The sequence below is a fragment of the Maniola jurtina genome, chromosome 1, assembly GCF_905333055.1.
Source record: "Maniola jurtina chromosome 1, ilManJurt1.1, whole genome shotgun sequence".
In the NCBI taxonomy this organism is placed as follows: Eukaryota; Metazoa; Arthropoda; class Insecta; order Lepidoptera; family Nymphalidae; genus Maniola; species Maniola jurtina.
In genome coordinates this window covers 10,241,714-10,248,358 of record NC_060029.1, presented here as the reverse complement: position 1 = coordinate 10,248,358, position 6,645 = coordinate 10,241,714, and positions in this window count along the sequence as shown.

The following is a 6,645-nucleotide window of genomic DNA, read 5'->3' as shown; positions in this document are numbered from 1 at the left end:
ACCTAGAATCATGAAATTGGGCAGGTAGTTGGGTCTTATAGCACAAGTAAAGGAATAAATCCGAAAAACGTGAATTTGTGGGTACACCATTAAAAAAAATTAAAATGTGTTTTAATTTTCAAAGTAAGATACAATACCACGTAAGGTGCCTATCATAATGAAAGGGCTTTACTTGTACATATTCAAACAGTTTTTTATTTATTTTTATGCATTATAGTTTTTGATATATCGTGCAAAATGTCAAAAAAAATACCCGAGTACGGAACCCTTGGTGCACGAGTCTTAACTCGCACTTGGCCGGTTTTTTTCTGAACTTCGTAAATAATCTGCGCTTGGGATTTTCTGTGTCAGACGTATATATGTTTTACCAGAATCGATTTAGAAAACCCAGAAACGTAATATGTATTACATCTCATATACTTACTTAAATACCTAAGCGAAGAATTTGCTTGGCGGACAACTCTTTCTTGTGTTTGCAAAGTTTACGATAAAATTTTGCGGAATTACATTTACCCGATTTCTCGTTGTAGCCGAGCTTGCTTGAGCGGTTCTTACCCGGAGCCGTGTTACGTCAACAAGTCGACAACTCGACACTTGCACATAGCATGGGCTCTCGGCTCTGACGGTGTGACATTGGATGTTACGTTCTATTTATTGAATTCAATTAGAGCGTAGCGAAGCGAAGACTGTGTCTGCTCGGAAAAGTAAAATGCGAAACTGTTTCTTTGTTTTCATTAATAACTGAAATGTATCTTAATAAGTGAATCTTGGACATGTAATATTAATAGAATAGGATTTTATTTTTATGCTTGTAATGGTATAATTCATCATCAACCATCATCATGATCAACCCATTGCCGCCTCACTATTGAGCACGAGTCAGAATGACACAGGGGTTGCCTCGCCAAGTGCGGATTGGTAGACTTCACATACCTTTGAAGACGGCAGATTTCCCCATGATGCTTTCCTTCACCGTTATAGGAAGTGATATTCGTTTCAATTGCTTAAAAACCCCTTAGGTATAACTCCAAAAAGTTGGAGGTGCGTGCCCGGAATCGAACCAGAACCTTCGACTAAGAAGGCGACGCGACGTCTTAAACACTAAGCTATCACCACTTCATTCTACTTGGTATAGGTATTTATCTAATACTAAAGTAGTAAAGTGATTCTCTACCTCGTTCAGTCAGGAAACTCTTCCGTTCGTTTTCTATGAACTTATGCTGGTCGAGACTAGAGCCTTGTTCTATACGAAAAAAATTGTCGCTGATATTGCAAACACAATTTTAAAATAATTTTCACTTTTAAGTTTTAATTTAATTAACTTGATTTGTGAAGAGTTCTCATTTAGATTATTCAAGAGGCACAAAATATCTTTATTCCAAGTCGCATCGTAGATTTTTTAAAGCTAATCTATACTAATAAATAAAATTGGAGTGTTTGTCTGTAATTTCGAAATAACTACCGCATATTAAGGTCATATGGTTATTTGAACGATACTATAACCGAATCACACGTTTTTAAAATTTTTGTCTGTCTGTCTGTCTGTCTGTTTGAAAAGGCTAATCTTGGGATCGGCTGAACCGATTTTGACGGTATTTTCACAGACAAGTAGAGAATTGACCAGGGCATAGGCTACTTTTTTAACCGACTTTCAAAAAGGGAGTTGTGTTTTTCTACCAATGTACACCGAAATCTCCGAGATTTCTAAACCGATTTGCGTAATTTCTTTTTTAATCGATAGAGGAACTTTGCGACATTGTTTCATAAAAAAATTTGGAGTCCAACTCCTCAATCCTGATGCTGCAGGGGATCTGACCAATCCACGCGGGCGAAGCTGCGGGCATCAGCTAGTATTAAAATAAGCTTCACAATTTGAATTAAAGCCTGTAGGTAGGTAGCTACTTAACTTCAAACGACTAAAATTTCTTATTTATTGAAAACTGTGCATTTATGAAATTCAAGAGCGACATTGAAGTTTGTTATTACCTACTGGGTAGGAATTCTTTAGAATATTTTACTATTAACCAAAAACAAAAGTCAGCATAGTATACGTAAAGCAATGCAGAGCCTCGATAGCTCAATGGTTGAGGAGCGGACTGAATTCCGAAAGGTAGACGGTTCAAACCCCTGCACCCACTCCTGGCACAAGCTAAATTGGAGGGGAAAGGGGGTATTAGTCATGATTAGCATGGCTAATATGTTTTTATAAAAAAATGCAAGGATGCCATATTTTGTTGAACATACTAACTCCACAGTAAGAGCTAGCGTTTATTGCAGTCTTTTATGACATTTTATGATATGTAAGAACATATTTTCCATTACACAACATTATTTTGCTTATAGCTTATGTAAACATGAGCACTGTTAGGGTTACAATTTTTAAAATTAGGTAGGTAGGTATAAGTAGATTATATTCTATCACAATTTTAAACAATAAGGCCTGTTGAATCTTAACTCTTTTACGGTTAAGATGAAACGAAGCAAATAACTTACTTAGCAAAAATTGATATGTTTCTTTTAATCATTAGACGTTAAAATTAAACATAACGAAAACTTTTTTCCCATTACGTGCCGCTATGATGACGTACCTACCTACCACAGTTACCTACTTACTGATTTTATCACAATACATATTACGATTGTGTTAATATGCAAAGTATTCGAACGATATACCTAAGTTGCAACTTGCAAGGTTTATTCATAACCAAACCAGATATTGGGGGTTCATTGCACTTTATCTTGAATCGTGCTCTTTTCCGGGGTAACGGATCATTATTGTTTACGATTGTGGAAGTATGGGGTTCAAATTCCATAATGCATTTTGCTCACATCCTTTCCAATGAACGGACATAACTGTACATCTGCCGATATTACGAGGCATCTTGAAATATCTCAATGAAACTCTCTTCGTGTTTATTCTTCACGTTCCACTGCAATGTAATATTTAATAAGTATATTACCATAAACTTAAAACATGGTTAATAAACATGGTTAGTTAATTTAATTTTGATTTGAACTTTTTTCAAGATTGGTTAAGTTTATAGGTATTTCGATAATTTTCTGATAGAATACAAAATGCCTAGGTAACTAATTTATAATTTATCTTCTCCTTTAAAAATAGTCAATTGGAGTCAATCACAGTATCGTAATCAAAAATATGCGTGACATATAACATTAAAAATATGATACCTAGGCTTATCAAAATCCAATCTCGGCTGAGGTCTCGGTTAGCTTTTAGCTTAATAATTCCAAGTGGGTATCTACCATTTGTAGCAACCTACTTAGTACCATTTTTGTATCTATTTGAAAACAAATGGATTCCGTATTGTAGTCACAGCTATTGTAGAGCGCATCACCTAAGGAATGATTGTATTGTATGTTATATTTTTTTTAGTTCCTCGATCCAAATATTAAGGCTTTATTCCACTCACAATATCCACTGCGCAACGTGCGTCATGCCTTGGACTGCGAAGTAGGTTTGTGATGTAATAGTGGCGAGTGCGATTAATGCCATGCTGCAGTTATGTGAATACCTACCGGTTACACAAGAATGCCTTTCGAATTGTGTTAGTGTAAATTTTTAAAATTCTCCTCAAATGTACCTTGAGTAGATACTTATTGAATGTTTTTAACACAATAATGTCTCAAATCAGGCATTATTTTCGATGATACAATTTCGTACACCAAGCAGGGTAAATCCGTACATAGTGCCTAGTGTGGAGCCTTCGTAAACAGCAGATTCCGTGTTACGGATATCCGCAACCGCATCCGCAAATGCGGAACATTTGCATTAATTCAGACATCAGCATCCGCATCAATTAATGCGGAAATTTTACGCATGCGGATTCATATCCATTAATATAGGTTTAACTTTTATAATAACCGTCGTGTCCCTTGACTTCGCCTGCTAAACCATACTTCGCCTAATTTTAAAAACATCGAAAAATCTGCTAAAGTTGGGAACCGAACAGCTCAAAACCTACTAAATACAATACTAGTGTTATCTACGGCAATACTATTCCTGACCATTTGTAACTAACTTTACAACAATAGCGACCAGAGCCATTTATCTGCTGCGGGAAGTGAGATGTTTTTTTCTACCGGTCAAAAACTTTACGTGCCGCCAAGAATCTACGACAAGTATGGCTAAATTTTATTGTAAAATAAAATCACTACTTTATCGTCTTTTATGTTGTACAATTGTTTTCAATATATCTTATGTAGATAATGAGTTACATCAAGATTTATCAACAAGGTAACTGCGGCCACCATGATGGTACCGTACTTCGCCTAACTCTAGGGTTGTCACTTAATCTTTGATAAATTCATTTGTACCTATCAGTTTTGGTGGTCAGGTCCCCTGCAGCATCAGGATTGAGGAGTTGGAATGCAAATTTTTTAGAAACATTGTCGCAAAGTTCCTCTTTTGATTAAAAAAAAAATACACAAATCGGTTCAGAAATCTTGAAGATTTCAGTGTACATAGGTAGAAAAACAAAACTATCTTTTTGAAAGTCTGTTAAAAAGTTCCCTATGTTATTTCCTAGTCAACCCTCTACTTGTCTATGAAAATCCCGTCAAAATCGGTTCAGCCGTTCCGAAGATCAGCCCATTCAAACCGACAGACAGACAATTCAAAAAATGTAATTCAGTTATGGTATCGTTCAAATAACCATATGAGCTTAATATGAGGTAGTTATTTCGAAATTACAGACAGACACTTCAATGTTATTTATCAGTAATAGATAGATTAGTATAGATAATAATAGGCACCTATCCAACTGAATACAACAACACAAGTGAACAAACAAATCTTAATTTTTAAAAAAACTGTAAAAAAAAACTGTCTCGTGGGTTCGTACTTTGTACTGTTCAAGAAGAAAAAATATTGATTTATTTTCGTTTGTATATAAAATATAGACAATCAAAATTTTTACTACTTACTTTTATTGTGTTATATACAATTAATTTGTTCAAAAATTATTGTTTCTATTTGTTATTGCAACATTTTTTGTTTTGTGCGCTTTCCTACCTTCTAAAAAAGCCTGATTTTTTATGGTACTTCTACTGATTTAGTTTTAAGATTTGATTTTGGTTTTAGTTTTCTCATTAAAAATTTCATAAAAACTTTTTAAGATTTGTATTTTTTTTTTAATGAAAACCATGTTCAGTATTAATATGTATTTTTTATGATTCCTTTCTTTTGACAACCCTTAGCAAAAAAGAACAAATGTATGGAAACAACGGCAGTTGGGTTCCTAACTTCGCCTACCGATAATTTTTTTCTAAAATGAACTTTGTTTTCTGCCATATACGTTTCAAAATGATTTTGCGGCATAATCTATAGGTCTTTCGCTTTTTCAGAGACAGTTATTATAGACAATAAACATAGAAACGCTGCTAGGCGAAGTTAGGAATTGTGCCCTTACTTCGCCTAGCTCAGTCAAAACAGTTTTTGGGGCATTCTAAAAACTGCATTACTTTTCGTAACAGTCTTAATTTATAGTCATGTCTAAAGGCCACCATATATTAAAAGCAGGACTTGAAATAAAAAGCACTCTCTAGGCGGGAAGACAAAAACTGTCAAAAACCAGGCGAAGTAACGGGACACGACGGAACCTTCAATTATAAATCTCGAAATAAAATCAATTTTCATTTATTTCTTAAAATTGAAGTATCTTTGAAAATCCTAAAATCCGCATCCCCATCCGCTTCCGCGGATGTGAACTTCTAATAGTAATCCTTCTAATAAAAAAAGGTAAGTACTTCGAAATAGGCGTTTGGCTATTAAAATACTTACTCTTTCAGGGCTTTTATATTTTAGGCCACAACCCTCAGCAATGGCACATATGGGTCTATTAATCTTAGGCGCGTGTATTCGGACACACGTGTATGTATATACCTACTCGTATAGCTACTTAGCGATTATTTTACCTCTTCACCTAGTTTAGGAATAATAAAATTATTATGTATCTAGCACAATACCTACCTACGTTACTAGGTACCTTATTTAGTCAGTTGTTGCAGGGTAACTAACTGTAGTACCTACTTAAGTGTGTAGAGATAATGAGCTCTTGCCTGTTAGGGAGTTATGTGGCAGTCATTCATAAAAATTAATTATGTACTTAGGTACCTACGTTAGATACCTATCTATATATTTTAACAAAATCTACTGAAAATAATTGAATTAAAATATACCTACCTATTGCCATCCATACTCGTGTGGTTAAGACGTCACAATATGCCGGAAACTCATTCCTAGGCTGAGATTTATTGAGCGTACTTTGACTTTGCTTAGACTTTAAAACGGGATAGATTTATATCGGCGATATAACGTTATCTCGTTTTAACAAAGTCTTAAGTCTGAGCAAAGTCAAAGTTCGCTCTATTAGGTTTCGGCCCTAGTCAGGGTTTGATTTAGCCAGCCGTCACTGACAGGCGTCAAATGTAAGTACATTTGACGCTAGGTAGCCTGTGAAACGCCTATTTTTCTTTGATTTCACGTTACCCATAGCGTAATATTTGACATGATATCGTCGATTCAGGGTCAAACCAAGGGTTCCCTCACTCTAGTTCACTCTGATAATGCTATAAAAGTTACAAATTCAGTTACCTACCCTAACTTACCTAGTTATTCAAAATGAC